Source organism: Hyperolius riggenbachi, chromosome 7 (assembly GCF_040937935.1).
Source record: "Hyperolius riggenbachi isolate aHypRig1 chromosome 7, aHypRig1.pri, whole genome shotgun sequence".
In the NCBI taxonomy this organism is placed as follows: Eukaryota; Metazoa; Chordata; class Amphibia; order Anura; family Hyperoliidae; genus Hyperolius; species Hyperolius riggenbachi.
The window spans coordinates 22,590,049-22,609,731 of record NC_090652.1 but is presented as its reverse complement, the minus strand read 5'-3'; the positions used below and the strand labels follow the sequence as shown (position 1 = coordinate 22,609,731).

Below are 19,683 nucleotides of genomic sequence, written 5' to 3'. Positions count from 1 at the left end.
ATCAGGTGCTCCAGTCAGGCTGTAGGTTTGCCTATAAAAAGGCTCCATCTTTGGGATCCACCCTTTCTCCCAGTCTTTTTCAGTCCCACATTGCCCAAGTGCGGCCCACATGGTTATCCACTGTTGGGTCGTACAGGTGTGGCTTCTCCACCTGTAATTTTTGCATTCACCACCATTTCTCCCGTACTGTCTCGTCCGTTTCTAATCACAAGACTTTCCCCCTACGACAGTTCATAAACTGTAACACGAAATCCGTTATTTATGTAGTTACGTGTACAGTTTGCAGCCTACAGTATGTGGGTTGCACTACACGTTGTTTAAGGCAAAGGATTTCTGAACATTTTAATGGGGCTTCTTGGAAGACGGAAAATATTAGCAATGTGGCGAGACACTTTAGGGAGAAACATGATGGTATTATGAGGGGCTTTACTTTTCAAGGGATTGAGAGGGTCACGGTCTCGTTTAGACGAGGTGATGTTTATAAAAAATTACGAACAAGAGAGGCCTTTTGGATCCTGCAGATGGGTACTAGGGAACCTAATGGCTTAAATGCCAGGTGGGATATTAATTTTATATACTGATATCTTTTTAACCATTTTGCATTTTTGTATTTTTGTATTTTTGTAACATTTTATTGTGTTATTGTACTTTGTTATTTTATGTACAATTCTATGGTGGACATGTTGTCTATACATTAGGTCTGTGCCTTTAAATTTGAATTAAAGGTTTTTTCCCATGCCAGACGAGTACACGCCTTTCAGGGCGGTCCTGGTAGTATATATGTTCCACCAAGATGTCAGTGTTTGAGGCTATGAGTAAGGATTCTTTCCGAAACATGTCAGCCAATTTCTGTATGTGCGATTTGGATTGAAATAAAAACCCTTGGAATATACCAGCGAGTGTGCGGACTTCCTCCCTGTGTTCCTGTTCTGCTGTCTGGTCTCCAGCACCTTGCACAAGGTATCAGAGGTTGAGCGGTCTTTTTCTACTATACAGTACCCATTCCATTGCTCTCCCTGGTGGTCTAGTGGGTCTCCCTCTTCCCCATGCAGAGATCGGCGGCAGGTTCTGGGTAATAAACCTGCCTGGGGATCCCGACATCTCAAGCCTCCACCACAAGCTGCACCCCTGCCCTCAGGCCATCTCTAGCCAGCATGTCACACCAGCAGAGATCCCCGGCATCTGCTGCCTGCACAAGAGAATCAACTCTTCTCCTTCGGCCAGCAGCGAGCTGGCATCTCCTTTCAGTGCAGTGTAATTCTCTGCTGCCCATCACTTTCTGCTGCTGCGCATGCGCACTACTCCCTGTGCTGAAACACGCAAGCACAGTGTATTTATTCGTCATCCCTGATCGACGGTCAGTAGCGTAGCTAAATAGCTGTGGGACCCGATGCAAGTTTTACATTGCCCCCCCCCCCATGCACTCTATACATAACGATTGATATGATGCACCAAAACCTGTCAATGGCAACTACAGGGGAAGAGGTACAAGAAGGGGATGGGGAGCAGTTTAATGATTACCACTATTCAAAGTATCTATAGAAGTGATTATTATAAGATTATTATAGCACAGGACCAATAGAAAGCTAATACTGCCGTTGAGGGAAGGCCCCTCTGCCCCAATGCGGTCGCAACCTCTGCACCCCCTATTGCTACGCCCCTGTTGGCGGTCCAAACTGTACATGCCTCAATCTGTGCTTTCTTTAAAGGACAGCTGAAGTTAGAGGGATATGGAGGCTGCCACATTTATTTCTTTTTAAGCAATACCAGTTGCCTGGCTGTCCTGATGATCCCCTGCCCCTATTACTTTTAGCCATAGTCCTTGAACAAGCATGCAGCAGATCAGATGTTTCTGACATTGTCAGATCTGACAAGACTAGCTGTATGCTTGTTTCTGGTATCATTCAGATGCTACTGCAGCCAAATAGATCAGCAGGTCTGCCAGGCAACTGATATTATTTAAAAGGAAATTCATATGGCAGCCTCCATATTCTTCTTATCACGTCAGTTGTCCTTGAATGCTGCCCTCACTTTTTGTTCATGTAAATGGCAGCCATCTATCAGTCATCTATAAGTGACTTGAGCGCCTCAAAAAATATTTTATATGAAGCAATGGGAGTTTGTAATTTGTAACAGTTTGCCATTTGGGGAGAGCTCTGTGAAAACAGCGTAGGGGATTTGGGCGCAGCCAGTGCCACCATAGGCCATAATTGGAATTATGGCTATAGTAGCGGTCAGTGAGTAACTTGGGCACAGACATAAGACGGGGTACAAATTACTTTTAAAGAACTGCAATTCAGTCACTAGCAATAGCTGGAAGTCAAATTACATCATTCCCCACCATCCACGTGGACTTGGAGAGGAAATAGCAAATAACGCCGCCAGGACTTGTGCAGGAGCAGGGTAAGCTATATATTGGCTTTATAGTGCATGTTCATAGGTATGCCATTTGGGGCGGGGTGTTGGGAGTCAATACTAATCTCCTGTGGCCTCTCGTCCATACGGTCATCTCCTCCACACAGTGCTGCATTTCTTCTTCCCAGGGTCTTCAGGTCTTCAATCACGCTCACACCTGCAGCAATGCATTCCGGGAGATGTAGTCCGTGGATGTGAGTACAAAGATCACCAGCAAGAACTGCAGCAGGCGAATGCAACCCTGGAGATTGCAACTACCGTACGGATGAGAGGCCACAGGAGCAGCCCCCTGTAGGTCAGTGTTCCCCAACCCTGTCCTCAAGGTCCACCAACACCACAAGTTTTGTAGAAATCCACAGAGGTAGTTAATCATCTCTGCTGCAACACTAATCCCCTCACCTGTGATTGTTTGTGGTTTCCTGCAAACCATGTACTGCTGGTGGGCCTTGCGGATGGGGTTGAGGAACACTGCTGTAGGTAAGTTATACCGCTCCCCCCCCCCAACAGCAGTATTACAAATAGTGGCGCTCATCACGAATTCATGATCACGGCATAGCCATGATTCAGGAGCATGTTTTCACTATCTGACATCATGATCCGAATCTGTGATCGGGAATCGATCATGGAATTCAATCACGGATTCAGACATTATTCCGCGTATTCGGCCTATGATCGCAGCCGTGGTCACGGAAAAAATATCTGTGATCAAACCCGCCAACTTTAGTGGTTAATAGCAAAGCCCCTTTATGCTGGAAATACACGGTACGTTTTGTAATCGAGTTGCTGGCTCAATTCCGGCTCGTCCCCGCGGGCACTTCTTGTCTTCAGCTCGTTTTTTCTTTTGTCCTGCCCGCCGGTATCGAGCGTGGAATCGATCCGGCGGGTTATTCGAGCACGTCGGAAATGATAAAACGAGCCATCAGCGGCTCATTTACACGGTAAAAAACGTACCGTGTATGCCCAGCATTACAAGCTATAAACACCAAATTTGATAATTTTTTTTTTCAAAAAGACCTTATAGTTTTTGAGAAAAAGGGTCCAAAGGAAAATAGTATACATTTAAATGCGGTAATGACAGTTAATGTATTTACCGCATTTACATACTTTTTTCCTTTGAAACTTCCTTTGAACATTTAAACCATAAGGTTTTTTTGAAAAAAATTGTTCCCCTTGTTCCCCGTTCTACTTAACATATCCTGCAAAGTTGGTGTTTGTAGCAAGTAAGGGGGCTTTGCTATTAGCTGCTAAAATTGACGTGTTTTGGCGGTTTTTAATCACAAATACTTTTTTCATTTGAAATTTTAAAATGGATTTTCTCAAAAACTATTGGGTCTTTTCAAAAAAATTTAAATTGTAGACACTGATCACCTTTATAATCTATGCACATTTGGTGATTGTAGCATCTATGAGGGCTTTGCTATTAACGTTTAATTCTAATCCGACCGTGATAATGGATTTTACAGGCAATCACGGATAAAATACGAGTTGAATTCGTAAGTCAGTTTCAAATCTGGATCACAATCATGGCTTATCTGGATTTTGGGACTGCCGTGGCCGGATTTATTTGAATCCGTGATCGGGGGTATCCGAACATCACTGATTACAAACCTCATGTACACAAAATAATAATGTGAGATGCACGGGGGTCTTTAACCTATTTTGGTTTCTGGACGTAGAAACTACGTCCAGAAACCATGTGCGCTACCGCGCGCCCCCGCGGCCGATCGCGCGCGTGCACGCGCACTCCCGGCCGCGGATTCGGTAGTCAGGGAATCAATACATCGGGCTATGAAGCCCGATTACTGATTCCTCTCCCCCGCTGAAAAAGCGACAGCTTCTCTCGGAAGCTGCGCCTTTTCTGGCCGTTCCCTTCCTGATGCGCCACTCTAAGCGTGTGTTACGCTTAGAGTGACGTCATGTAAACAAACTCATGGCCGCCATCTTGTGGCCAAAAAGTAAAACTACACCTGAAAATGAAAATAAATTAAAATCAACACACATTTACATTATAAATCTATTGCTTACCCCCCACCCTCCCAAAACTACCCAAATAAAATGTTTACTATAAATAAAAAAAACCATTACAATAAAAAAAAAACACATGTAAATATTTACCTAAGGGTCTAAACTTTTTAAATATCAATGTAAAGATGAAATATTTCTATATTTTTTTTATTTTAAACTTGTTAATAGTGATAGATGCAAAATGGAAAAAATGCACCTTTATTTCCAAATAAAATATTGTCGCCATACATTGTGATAGGGACATAATTTTAACGGTGTAATAACCGGGACATATGGGCATATACAATACGTGAGTTTTAATTATGGAGGCATGTATTATTTTAAAACTATAATGGCTGAAAACTGAGAAATAATGAATTTTTCCATTTTTTTCCTATTCTTCCTGTTAAAATGCGTTTACAGTAAAGTGGCTCTTAGCAAAATGTACTCCCCAAAGAAAGCCTAATTGGTGGCGGAAAAAACAAGATATAGATCAGTTCATTGTGATAAGTAGTGATAAAGTTATAGGCTAATGAATGGGAGGTGAACATTTCTCTCGTGAAAACCACGGAACCTGAATGGGTTAAAACTACATTTTCTCTGCAGACAGGGAAGTGTGCAAATAATTTCACTCACATACAGATACTGAATATATTTAATAAACTCAAAACAGGGAGATACAGTGCACAAGTAGCTTTCAGCATAATATGTGCTAGTGGGCTCACTGGGCTGATGGAACATTGACATGGGCGGAGCCAGGATTTATACGGCTGTGACCTGGGGTAACAGAGAACTTACGGAAGCAGAAGCATGTGTATAAGTGACGTCACTACAGAAACGCCCATGATCAATCTCTACCACTAGATCACGAGGTTCACTCCTCAGCAGTGGCGGCCATTTTGCTGAAGCTCAGCATTCCCAGCCATCCAGCCATAGAGAGGAGGCCACACCCCCAGCTTGCACCGAGGAGTAGAGATGGGAAGTTCGGATCTTTTCAATGATCCGGATGATTCGAATCGGATCATTGAAGAGATCCGGATCTTTGATCCGAATCTCGGATCATTTTACTACTGAAGCATTCGGGGTGAAATGAACAGCAGGACAGGTCTGTGGACAGGAGAAGGGGAGGGGGGCGGACACACAGAGAAGGGGAGAAGATGGACAGAGGGCAGGGAGTGGACAGAGAAGGGAGGAGGGACGAGCAGAGAGCAGAAATGTTTGCACGTAATACCCACATGCTGCAATCATATGCTTTACATATATTTCACCTATATGTTCATCTGTACACTTTGAAAGAAAAGGTCGCACAGTGAAAGAAAGCATTCCCAGAAGATAAGTGCAGCTGTTTAGTCCCGAGTGCAGGAGGATTATATTGCCTTTCAATCACAGTGTCTGCAAAGTTACTGAGCTGTGCTGAGCCAAAAGCTTCCCATGTGATCACTGTGCAGCACTACGGAACAGACAGTCTATAATGAGCAGCACGTTATAGCCAGTATGTGTGCTCTACACATATCTGGCAGTGGCACCCATTTCCCCTTTCTCATCTACCTGTCTCCCTGCAAGGCTGGCTCCCATCCAACAGAGCGATCCCTGCTTCCAGGACCCCGCTGCCCGCTGAGAGGGGGCGTGTCGCTCCTGGCCCCGCCCCTTTTGCGATCCGAATCGTTCATTTTGATGATTCGGATGATCGACTCATAAAATAGATTCGGATCAAAGATCCGAATCGTTCATGATCCGGACAACACTAGAGGACATGATAGGAGGGCTCTTGCTCTGGACAATGTGTATCCCCCCAGCCATGTGAGAAGCCCCCCTGCAGCCAGGTGTGTGAATGCTGAGTGGGAAGAGGAGGAGAGGAATGAGCTGTGTGTTTGGGGGACCCTCACATGGTGTAGAGACCCCCTTTGTGAATCAGCTGTTCCTCCAGACTTTGCAGCAGCTCTGCCTGTGTCCCCTCTCTGCTGGAGGTGCTGCCTGTGTCTGCTGCAAGCTGCCATTATCACCCCAGTAAGTGTCGTGTGTGTGTGTGTGTGTGTGTGTGTGTGTGTGTGTGTGTGTGTGTGTGTGTGTGTGTGTGTGTGTGTGTGTGTGTGTGTGTGTGTGTGTGTGTGTGTGTGTGTGTGTGTGTGTGTGTGTGTGTGTGTGTGTGTGTGTGTGTGTGTGTGTGTGTGTGTGTGTGTGTGTGTGTGTGTGTGTGTGTGTGTGTGTGTGTGTGTGTACAGTGTGTGCTCAGAGTAAATATATGTCAGATGCTAATAATACTGGCTTGCCTCCAGATTTTATTCAAATTATGTGCAGCTCGGAATTCAGAGCAAATAAAGTCAGCAGGAAGTGAATTCCTGCACCTTATTGGCCCGTTTCTGAGCTACATCCAACTAGCAGCTAGTGAGAAACTTAATCGCTGAGCAAAAGCGCTTATAAAAGCGCTCTCCAAATTACCAGCGCTTGCGATTTGTAATGTGAACAAGGCCTTGTAGATCCTGGCGTGGCCTATGGGTCACATTGCAAGACTCGCTACTGCGCACCTCCTCCTTCAAGCTAGGAGAAGGAAGTACGTGGTAGTGAGTGCAATGCATCCTATAGGCTGTGTGCAAGACGTTTGGGATGCATAGTAGCCATCGGAATTCTGGATAAGTAACTCCCCTCCTCCTCCTCCTCCTCCCCCTCCCTCCTCCTCCTCCCCCTCCCTCCTAACTACTTGTGAGCCCATTGCTAGTCACTAGAATGCGACCTCCTCCTTTGTTCAGCTGTAAGCTGTTTCTATCCTCTCTCCGTGTAAGATGAAAGCCTGGACTGAAGGCGCTCCTCAGCAGCAAGTAGTGTTTATCTAAAATATCTGTAAGGCCTCTTTCACAGTGCCACGTTAAAGTCGCACGTTAAAACAACATTTAAAGCAGAATAACTCACTGCACTGAAAAACCAATGCCTCGCCCACAGTGCACATGTTGCGTCGGTGTCTAATGCTGCACGTTAAGTGAAAGTACTGCCTGCAGTGCGTTATACACGTTATTAGCTGTGTTAGACTGTTTGCACATGCTCAGTAATGACTTGGAAGCATACTTTTCATTGCCTGTATGTTCTACTGTATGCAACGATAACGGGGCATTAAGTTGCGTTGCGACTTTTTGGGGGGGTTGCGTTATAATTTACGTTGCAACTTTTTTGGGGCGTTGCTTTGTAATTTGCGTTGCAACTTTATTGTCGCATCAAAACGCAATGTCCTACTGTGAAAGAGGCCTAAGGCTGGCTCTGCTACCCAGAACAGGCTTTTACACACACAGTGCTTGATTCACTAAGGCATGTAGCACGCCTTATCAAAGTTAGCACGCCTTATCAGCGTAGCATAGCTTATGTCTGCTAATTGGCAATGACAAGAGCTCCACTTGTCCTGCCCTGAGCCCCTGTGGGTTTGTAGTGCTTGCTATACTACTCTGATAAGGCGTGCTATTTGTCTTAGTGAATCAAGCCCATGGAGAGGAGAGAAATCAGCTGTTAGGCCCTCTTCACATCTAAAAGCATTTTGCGTGATTGATTTTACCACGATTAGTGTGGTAAAAATCATTGGACACCTCCGCGATTTACAGCGATCACAGTCCACGCTTTACTAAGCACTGCACCGCGATCGCTCCAGAATCGCGGCAAAAATGCTGCAGGTAAGGGCCCATTCACACTACGGTGATTCCTGCTAATCGCCAAAGCGCTTGCGCTTTTTAAAGGGCTAGTGCTATCTCACTGCCGCGACTGGCGCAATCGCTGGCGTTTTGCGTTTAGTGCGTTCTGGAGCGATCGCAATACAGTACTTAGTAAAGCGCTGACTGAGATCGCTCTGAATCGTGGAAGTGTCCAGTGATTTTTACCACGCTAACTGTGATAAAATCACTTGTGCAAAACGTTTGCGCTTCTAGATGTGAACGGGGCCTAACGCATTTTGTGCTTGCCGCAAATTGCAAAATGCCCGCGATTGGGGCCAGTTGCTGCAGTGAGAACGCTGCCATAGGTTATAATAGCACTAGCGATTTAAAAAGCGCTAATGCTTTGGCAATTAGCAGGAATCGCCCGCTAATCACCCTAGTGTGCATGGGCCATAACAGACAACTGAACAGTGGTTGTCGCTTCTCTCCAAATGACGGCCAGGATCTGTAAGAGGTGCTATAAATTATCCTATCCAGCCGGCATTTGTAACCAGACACACTCCCTAAGATGTGTTTCTCTTACTATTAGAAACATGCTACTAGAGTTATCCCAGTACCCTAAATTTCACTGTAGTGCCCCTTTAATACATTTAATTCATCTGTGCAGAAAAAAACCTGACATCCTGCAGGATAATTCTGCACATTTTGTCAGTTTTCTCTAATAATTAAATTAGCTGCTATTAAAAAATGTGCACGTTTTTTTCTGTATACAAACACACATGGCCTGCAGAAAATGCATGCAGAAAACTGAAAGACAAGTGTGTCCCCTGCCTTAGATAAGGATTTCCTTTTTGTCCGTAGCTTTGGCTCAGGTTCACGTCTAGGCTGGGAAGTTGAACTCCAGTCCTGGAAGGACAGATCCATGCCAGTGTTCAGGATGGACAGAGAACTGGGCTCTGCCTGATGAGCCACACCTCTCCTGATTCAGTCCCACCCATTGATTGGAGTTCTATGTTTGTACGCAGGCTTGTGAAGACGTCATGTAATGATCTGCAGAGCTTTCCCAGTCCTCTCCTGGTTGTGTGTGACTCCGGTTCCTATAAGGTGTCAGGATGTCCCCTTCTGTTCCTCCATAGAGGAGTGAGTTTATCTTGAAGGACACAAGACTCTGGGAGGACATAATGATGGAGAATCAGCCGCCCCTCATATCACCAGGTAAGGGAGGAGTCATACAGAGGGACCGCCTACATCCCCTCCCCCATATCACCAGGTAACGGAGGAGTCACACGGAGGGTCCACCTACATCCCCTCCCCCATATCACCAGGTAAGGGAGGAGTCACACGGAGGGTCCGCCTACATCCCCTCCCCCATATCACCAGGTAAGGAAAGAGTCATACGGAGGGTCCGCCTACATCCCCTCCCCCCCCTCATATCACCAGGTAAGGGAAGAGTCATACAGAGGAACCGCCTACATCCCCTCCCCCCATATTACCAGGTAAGGGAGGAGTCACACGGAGGGTCCGCCTACATCCCTCCATATCACCAGGTAAGGGAGGAGTCACATGGAGGGACCGCCTACATCTCCCCCCCCCCCCCCCCCCCCTCCATATCACCAGGTAAGGGAAGAGTCACACGGAGGGTCCACCTACATCTCCCCCCATATCACCAGGTAAGGGAGGAGTCATACAGAGGGCCCGCCTACATCCCCTCCCCCATATCACCAGGTAAGGGAAGAGTCACATGGAGGGTCCGCCTACATCCCCCCCCCCCCATATTACCAGGTGAGGGAAGACTTTCATCTATTGTAATGGAAAGTCATACAGAGGGACCACTAATGCCCCCCCCCCCCCTCATATTTCCAGGTAAGGGAAGACTTTCTGTACTGAAAAGAGTCACATGGAAGGACCACCTACAGACACCCCCCCCCCCCCCCATTCCCCCCAGTCTGTGAAACGTGCAGGAATAATGTAATCACTAAGTGTGTATGTTTCCTACAGATGGGCCTGGAAACAGAAACCCACCAAAGAGGTATACAGGTCCTCTTTATTCCCAGGATTGTACACAGGACGGTCGCCCTATCCCTCACCATTATCAGGTTTGTGGAACTCAAAATAATGTCATACTGAGGTTATTATTACCAGTGCGCTAAATACATTTTTTTGTTTCCTTTATATATATTTAGGGTAAAGAGCAACTTGATGTGAAAACTGCAGTTAGAGAAGAAGAAGAGACGTATGTGAGGAGTGATCAGAGGTCTACGGAGGAGGGTGACATGATGGGGACAATTAAAGAGGAAGAGGAGGACACGTATGTGAGGGGTGATCAACGGTCTATGGAGGGTGGCATGATGGTGATCATTAAAGAAGAAGAAGAGACAGATGTGAGGAGTGATCAGCTCTCTATGGAGGAGGGTGGAATGATGAAGATAACAGAGGAAGAGACATATGTGAGGAGTGATCAGACGCCTGCGGAGGAGGGAGGAATGACAGTAGAACAGGAGGCGTGTTTCCTGCATATCAGCCCAGGTAAGTAGTTTTCACACAAGCAGAAATTGTGGAGATTTGTATTTCTTGTAGGAGTATAAAGTGACCCTGTAGTGGAATAAAGTGCCCCATATGGGTGGTGATCTCAGTAGAGGGAGGCCTCTGGATAATGCAGGGGCTTCCACATCCCCCTCTCCTCCACCTGTCCAGCGCCAAAACCCCCGGAACCCCCTCTACCAGCCCTGGAAGGAACTGTGCGCATGATGCTCTCGTCTGTGAATAAGACTCCTCCCACCTGTGCAGCTCAGATCGGGCTCAGCTTTCCCCGAGCCTGACCGGGCTTCATGCTGCTGCACAAGTGCGAGGCGTCCTACACCTGCGCAGTGCGGTTGCGCTCCAAGGATGGAAGTGCGGGCACAAATTTCCAGCGGGTCCAGCGCTGGATCGGTGGTAGAGATGAGGATGTATGAAGTCTCTGGAGGATCCCTCTGCCAATATCACTTCTGCTTTTTGTTTTCAAGCAAATCTGTTGTGATTTTTTTTTTTTTCCATTCCCTACTGAACTGTTTTCCCCTTCTGCACCAGAGCAATTTTCACTTATCAGCGTTCCTCCGATTCATTCTCCAATAACTTTATAGCTACTTAAAGGGAACCTTAACTGAGAGGGAAATGGGTGCTTTCTTTTAAACAATACTACCTGGCAGTCCTGCTGATCTTTGGCTGTAGTAATGGCTGTATCACACACTTGAAACAAGAATGCAACTAATCAAGTCTGACTACAGTCAGAGCACCTGATCTGCATGCTTGTTCAGGGGCTGTGGCTAAAAGTATTAGAGACACATGATCAGCAGGAGAGTCGGGAAAATAAAGGTGCATTTTTTTGTTTGTTATTTTTGTTTTGCATCCATCACTAATTACAAGCCCATAATTGCAAAAATATCAATAATATACCCCCATGAAATACAAAAAAAGTTCAGTCCCTAAAGTATCTATCTATCTATGAATTACAATTACAGGCTGCTTAAACTAATACCATAATACGTTTACAAAATATTACAGGATATCACCATGATAAATATATATACATAACCCGTCTCCACCCTAATAGATAAGCCTAGCACAAAGGAGAGAAATAGGGGAGCTCAGGGTATATGAAAGTATCAAAATTTATTATAACAATATAGCAAGACAAATGACCACACTTGGACTATTAAAAAACCCCATAAAAACCCCCTCAACTGACTGGAACGGCGCCTATAGCAATAATGTAGCTAAACAGTCCCGGAGTGCACTCCTTAGAAAGACCAGTGCTGAGAAAAAATATATAGATATAATCTTCAGGCCTATTCAACAGACAGGAGGACTAGTGTACACTGGGATCTGTGAGACAAATGCCTTCATCCTCAACCCGTGTGCATATTGTGATGCACGCCTCTATATTAAAAATTATGTACGTGCGCATTACAGCCACATCTCAGTGTCTAACCTTATAGCCTCAGGCTGACAGCGTTGGTCACTCCGATGATAGAACTTACGTGACCCTGTATGCAGCTGGCTTCCGAGCGACTGCTGAGGCCGTGTAGGGCCGACCGAATGTCAGCAGCGATGACGCTCAGGGGATAGCACGCTGCAGCCGTTTGTTGAGGCGAAGGAAGCGCACGGAGGCACGGGGAGGACAGAGTTCCGCCCACTTCTCCAGCGTCACTGGCTCACGTGACGCGTTTCATCCAAACGGATTTCCTCAGACGTGTAGCTAAGGTTACATCAGCCTTCCCTTTTATCCTGGAAAGCGATAGCGTGTAAGTTTCAAAACAAAGCATAATAGCTTATTAAAAATAATGCCAAAGAGTAGTATTCAAAGTTTCTCAGCCAGCAGGTAGAAACATGGATATATTTCACAGGAAAGCCTTAATGTTCATATCGCGATTTAACCCCTGAATCCCTGTACAGGCTTCCGCATTCATATATCCAAAAAGATTCTTTTCTGAGCAATTGTTTGTCATAGTCACCCCTTCTTGGGCTGATATTTAGTTTCCAGATACCCATCACTCTGAAATCTTTTGTCTCGGAATGATGGACAGTTCTAAAATGTAGCGCCAAAGGATTCAACTTTTTTTAGGATCTAACTTTGAGTTTGGAGGTAGCAACTATAGACAGAAGAGGGGTGTGACCATGGGGGCGGCGTGCTCGCCGGCCTATGCATGCCTCCACCTGGGATTTTGGGAGCAGGTGGTGGTGAGGGGCATGCGTGGGTACGTCGAGCACGTCGCCCTATGGATTAGATATGTGGACGACATACTTGTATTGTGGAAGGGCTCCGAAGGTGAACTGAAATCATTTGTGGAAGATCTGAACAAAAACGATAGAAATATTTTCCTTACTTACACGTTCAATCAAAGTGAAATCCCCTTTCTGGATCTAAAGATTAGGAAAGATGGTGATTCCCTGACTACCTGTACATTCTGTAAGCCAACAATGGGGAATACCCTTTTGTCGGCAGCTAGCTCTCACCTCCCCTCACAAAAATGGGCGGTGCCCACAGGTCAGTTCCTGCGTTTACGCAGGAACTGTAAAAGTATTGATGATTTCAAAAGAGAGGCATGGGAGTTGAGGGCTAGACTGCTAGCAAGAGGATACCCAAATCGCATAATAATCACCGCTTACCAGAGAGCACTGTCTAAGCCCAGAAACGAGCTATTGCTGGGAGCGAATCTGGTTAAGTCTAATCAGACCCAAATTGATCAAAGTCAATCTATTTCAAGAGTGGTCACCACCTATGGTGCCCATTATAATGACGTTAGAGAAATCTTGAGCCGTCATTGGCACCTTTTAACAAGGGACCCGATTATACATAAAATTGTAGGTGACTACCCACACATGGCGGCTCGAAGATGCACCAATTTAAACGATTTGCTCACCAGCAGTGAGTTCAATTGGGATAGACTCACTAAAAAAGAAAAAGCTCGAAAAGGTATGCACTCTTGCGGTGGATGCGATATTTGTAGGTATGTGAACCGAAGTGATGTGTTCTACAATTTTGATCGTTCTAAATCATTTCATGTGAATGACTTCATTAATTGCTCTACAGAAAGAGTTATTTATCAAATCAGATGTCCCTGTAATCTCATTTATATTGGGAAAACTTACAGATCGTTGAATGCAAGAGTAGGAGAACATTTATCCAATATAAGAAGTACTACAATTGATCCTAAAAAGTTGAATCCTTTGGCGCTACATTTTAGAACTGTCCATCATTCCGAGACAAAAGATTTCAGAGTGATGAGTATCTGGAAACTAAATATCAGCCCAAGAAGGGGTGACTATGACAAACAATTGCTCAGAAAAGAATCTTTTTGGATATATGAATGCGGAAGCCTGTACCCTCAGGGGTTAAATCGCGATATGAACATTAAGGCTTTCCTGTGAAATATATCCATGTTTCTACCTGCTGGCTGAGAAACTTTGAATACTACTCTTTGGCATTATTTTTAATAAGCTATTATGCTTTGTTTTGAAACTTACACGCTATCGCTTTCCAGGATAAAAGGGAAGGCTGATGTAACCTTAGCTACACGTCTGAGGAAATCCGTTTGGATGAAACGCGTCACGTGAGCCAGTGACGCTGGAGAAGTGGGCAGAACTCTGTCCTCCCCGTGCCTCCGTGCGCTTCCTTCGCCTCAACAAACGGCTGCAGCGTGCTATCCCCTGAGCGTCATCGCTGCTGACATTCGGTCGGCCCTACACGGCCTCAGCAGTCGCTCGGAAGCCAGCTGCATACAGGGTCACGTAAGTTCTATCATCGGAGTGACCAACGCTGTCAGCCTGAGGCTATAAGGTTAGACACTGAGATGTGGCTGTAATGCGCACGTACATATTTTTAATATAGAGGCGTGCATCACAATATGCACACGGGTTGAGGATGGAGGCATTTGTCTCACGGATCCCAGTGTACACTAGTCCTCCTGTCTGTTGAATAGGCCTGAAGAGTATATCTATATATTTTTTCTCAGCGCTGGTCTTTCTAAGGAGTGCACTCCTTGACTGTTTAGCTACATTATTGCTATAGGCGCCGTTCCAGTCAGTTGAGGGGGTTTTTATGGGGTTTTTTTAATAGTCCAAGTGTGGTCATTTGTCTTGCTATATTGTTATAATAAATTTTGATACTTTCATATACCCTGAGCTCCCCTATGTCTCTCCTTTGTGCTAATACCATAATACCACACAAATAATTCAATGTTTCAGTATTTTTATTGAACACACCATGTAAACATTCACAGTGCAGGTGGAAAAAGTATGAGAACCCTTAGACCAGTGATGGCTAACCTTGGCACTCCAGCTGTGACAAAACTACAAATCCCGTCATGCCTCTGCCTCCCCAAGTTATGCTTAGATCTGTCAGAGTATTGCAATGCCTCATGGGACTTGTAGGTCCACCACAGCTGGAGTGCCATGGTTAGCCATCACTTCCTTAGACCACAGGTGACAAACTCCAGGGCTGGAGGGCCAGATCCATGCCAGTGTTTAAGATGGACTGAGAATGAGAGAAATGTGTTCTACCTGATGGACTGCACCTTTCCTGATTCAGACCATCAATACATTTGAGCTGTGTCAAAAATGTGTGAGGACCTCGCCCCTTGAAGTACCGGTTTGACATTCCTGCCTTAGACTGACATCTCCAAGAGCTAATTGGAGTGAGGTGTCAGGTGAGGGTGTGGTATTAGTTTAAGCAGACTGTAATTGTTTATTGTTGTGACTTTGTGTGTGTGTGTGTGTGTATGTGCCACGATCACTCAAAAACGCCTTGACCGATTACAACGAAACTTGGTATATAGATCCCTGACTACCTGGGATGATATGTTCTGAGGGTCTTGCATCCCCTCTGCACACGTGGGCGGAGCTACAAACAGCCAATCAGATTTCACTCATTCATGTCAATGGAAAAAAATGTAATAGGCTGCCATTCTCACAGTAATAGACAGAGTCCCCAAACTTGGCACAGTTAGTCACTTGGTGACCGAGGTTACAAATTCAGGAAAAGGGGGCGGAGCATAAAGCAGACAATTAAATTTTAGCCATTCCCTTTAAATCGGAAAATGTAAACTCCAGCCATTCTTTTCAAACTTGACACAGTTGGTCACTGGGTGAATGAGATTAAGATTCAGGAAAGTGGGTGGAGCCTACGACATCCAATCAAAATTCACCTATTGATTTTCAAGGGGAATGTTGAAACTGCTGCCATTCTTACACTGTTAGTGGCAGAGGCCTCAAACCTGCTACAGTCGGCCATTAAGTGACTGGGGTTCAAATTCACTAAAGGGGCGGAGCCACAAACAGCCAATCAGATTATTTTGTTGGATAAACTGCTTCCATTCAAACAATTTTGATGCCAGGAACTCAAAAGCACAAAAACTTGGTCATTGAGTGACTGTGTGTTAAGGTTACAAAAAGTGGGTGGAGTCAAACACAGATTTCCCTGGGAAAATGTAAACTGCAGCCCTTTTTCAATGTTAATGGCAGGGTTCTCAAACTTTGCACAGTTGGTGACTGGGATGAATTATCAGAAAAGTTGGCGGAGCCTTAAAAAAAACAATCAAAATTCGCCTGTTGATTTTCAAGGAGAACATTAAAATTGCTGCCATTCTTCTTACACCTGGTACAGTTGGTTATTGGGTCACTGGGGTTCAAATTCAGAAAAGGAGACGGAGTCACAAACAGCCAATCAGATTTGTTTTATTACACTGGGAAAATACAAATTATTGGTGCCAAGGACCCTAAAGCTCACAAACTTGGTCATTGAGGCAGGGAACACACTGTTTTTGTACGCGTCTTCCGCACATGAGAACTCATGTTAATCAATGGGCTAGTTCACACTTAATATGTTGTTCGCACGCAGAAAGGAAACTGACATTCTGCATCATGATTATGCACATTTTGTCAGTTTTCTCTATCAATTACATCAGCTGCTGTGAAAAAAGTGTGCGTTTTTTCCTGCTTAGAAACACACTTGGTGTGCAGAAAAAATATGCAGAAAAAACGCGTGCAGAAAACGGAAAGACAAGTGTGTTCCCTGCCTCAGTGTTTGTATGTTAGGGTTAGAAAATGGGCAGAGCCAACAGCAGCCAAATGCATACCTGGGCAATGCCGGGTCATCAGCTGGCATGTATAATATATACAAGTGTTTTATCTGGGTAACTGCAATTTTACTATTTGGCCACAAGATGTCCTCACGTATTTTCTTTCTTTCTGCGTGTACTATCAGTATGCGAACAGGAAGTAATGCGTGTAAGTGTAACTTTGTGAGTTATAATGACCGCAGGCATCTCATTGATGCCAATGATCATTGACACGGGGACTTGGATTAATAAATGGGAACTGTATTTCCCTCCACCGATCTCCCCAATAACAGGCATTTGTGAACGGGCACGAGTACGGGAGCGTTCGGCGGCCATTCCCTGCAATAGACGAATATCTACGTCCCTGGGTAGGAATTGAATCCATGTAGGATATAGATCTACCATCTCGGGAAAGATAAGTGGTTAAAAAGGCAGATACTCACCTGTGGAGAGGGAAGGCCCTGAATCCTATAAAAAGGACATCTGAAGTGAGAGGGTTATGAAGGCTGCCATATTTTCTCCATTTAAACAATATCAGTTGCCTGGCTGTCCTGCTGATTTTAAAGCGGGATTGTCACCATAAAAATCAAATTTCAACAGCAACTGGTTTGAGTCTATTTACTGATAAAGACGCTAATCCTGCATTCAAAACTGTCAAAACATTTTTTGTTTTTCTGGGTTTCAGTAATTATTTTCAGGTCACTGGCCCTTTTAAATCGTCGTCTGTCGCCGAGTAGTTGCACTCTGAGTTGACATCTTATCTATGATTTATTCCTCCTCTTCCCCCCCCCCCCCCCCCCCTCCTTCAAAAATCCATTCCCACCCCTGCTCTCCCGTTCCTCCCCACCGACTTCACTTCTCCTCTCTGAATGGCTGAAACTGCAGTGACGTCTTTACTAGCTGACACTGTTTTCAGCCAGAGCTTTCAGAGTAAGTGGAGCTGTGTGAAGCAGCCAGCCGGGGATCTGTCACTTCTGAATAGTGACTACCGGAACAGAAATGGTTACATTCTGTACTGGGCACATTCATCAGCTCTTCAGGAAGGGGGGGGGGGGGGGTTGTCACTTACTGCTTCCTTTCTGCCTTCAAAACAGTATAATTATACTCTATTACCAGCAATGGCTTTGCTCCATAATTTTTATGTGAACTGTACCACAGGAGCAGAGGGGAAGACACCAGGTCTGTTACTTTGATAGATACTAACAGATGAGACTACAGCCTGTTCTCCCCCTCCCTTCTGCCAAATGCACAGCTCCCTGCCCACACACACACACACACACACACACACACACACACACACACACACACACACACACACACACACACACACACACACACACACACACACACACACACACACACACACACACACACACACACACACACACACACACACACACACACACACACACACACCCTCACCCTCCCCGACTGCAGAGCTAATAACACTGATACACTTCAGTGTTCAGAGGAATGTAGAGGTCCTGAATAAGAAGGGACAACACTGCAAATACAGTATTGACTCTTTGCATACATTTGATTGTCTATAAAAGCCTTTTACACTTCTGAAATGCTTGTAATTATATTTCAATACATTACAGAAACAACTAAAACTGATCTAAAAACACGGAAGCGGCAAACTTTGTGAAAACCAGTATTTGTGCCATTCTCAAAGCTGTTGGCCAGGACTGTAGAAACTGCCTTTATCTGTCACTGCTACGGCAACACACATGACTGCTGACAGGACAATGACTGTTCTCTGACTGTTAAGGTCCGTACACACGCCGGACTGGAGGCAACGACGGGTCCGTCGTTGCCTCCCGCTGGGTGGGCGTGCCAACGACAGTCCGGCGTGTGTACGCACTGTCGGCGGACTGATACGGCTGTTTTTGAGCAATCCGCCCGGCGGATCGCTCAGAAACAGCCGTATCAGTCCGCCGACAGTGCGTACACACGCCGGACTGTCGTTGGCACGCCCACCCACCGGGAGGCAACGACGGACCCGTCGTTGCCTCCAGTCCGGCGTGTGTACGGACCTTAAGGAACACTTCAGGGGACGACTTATCTCACCTCCAGATAATGGTGCAGAAGATAATGATGGCACACTACTAGATTTTATTGCTGAAAATATACTCAGCAGACGTCACCATGAGGATAAACCACCAGATCTCTCTATTCCTGAGGAACCTTCTGATAGATCCCATCCTGTTACCTCAAATACCCATCCAAAGTGTCACAGTGCCGATAGATCAGGAGATCCGTCTTATTCTAGGGAATGTTCCAGTAACGCTTTTTGGCCTTGTTCACATCATAAATGGCAGTCGCTGATGCCTGCGTTTTGCGAGTTTGTGGGTGATTTTTATTTATTTTTTTAGCACCTCCCGGCCTTACCTGCATGTTTTTGTTTTGTTTTTTCACAGCATTTTTGCAGAGCTATTAGTTTTTTTTCCCTTCCTGACATTAGTCAGGAAGTGAACTCTCTGACCAGGAAAATAATAAATACCATGTATTTATTCTTAAAAGCGCTTGAGAAATTGCTATGCAAAGCGCTTTTTCAATTGTTTTTCAAATTCCCTATACCTGCCATTATAGGCAAATCGCCCTGAAAATGGTACAGGCAGCGCTTTGGTGAGCGGTTCACAATCGAACCGCTCAGATGTTAACACTCTCATAGGGAATCATGGCACAAGCACTTTTAGGACGATTTTTAAAAAATCGCCGGCACTTAAAAAATCCCGAAAGCACCCTTAGTGTAAACAAGCCCTTACTGTTTGAGAGGGAGATGGGAAGAATTAGCAGTGCAGTGTTCTCCCCAGAAATTTTTTCCAGCCGGGTGGCATGAAAAAGTAGTCGGGTGGGGCGAGATGAGAGAATGCAGGGCCGGTGCTTCTATGCTCAAAAGGTGAGCTGATGACAGCCGGGTGGTCACCAAAACTAGCCGGGTGGAGCACCCAGCTAAAAGAGCCTGGGGAGAACATTGCAGTGCTCAGAATGTGGGAAATATTGTAAAAACACATCACATCTTGCTGCACATG

General features: G+C 45.4%; 1 protein-coding gene across 3 annotated transcripts in view; it reads left to right on the top strand.

Annotated features, from left to right (window-relative positions):
- LOC137524136 (oocyte zinc finger protein XlCOF22-like) overlaps positions 1 to 19,683 on the top strand; it is a 214,467-nt gene that overhangs the window by 83,096 nt on the left and 111,688 nt on the right. The window lies entirely within an intron of this gene.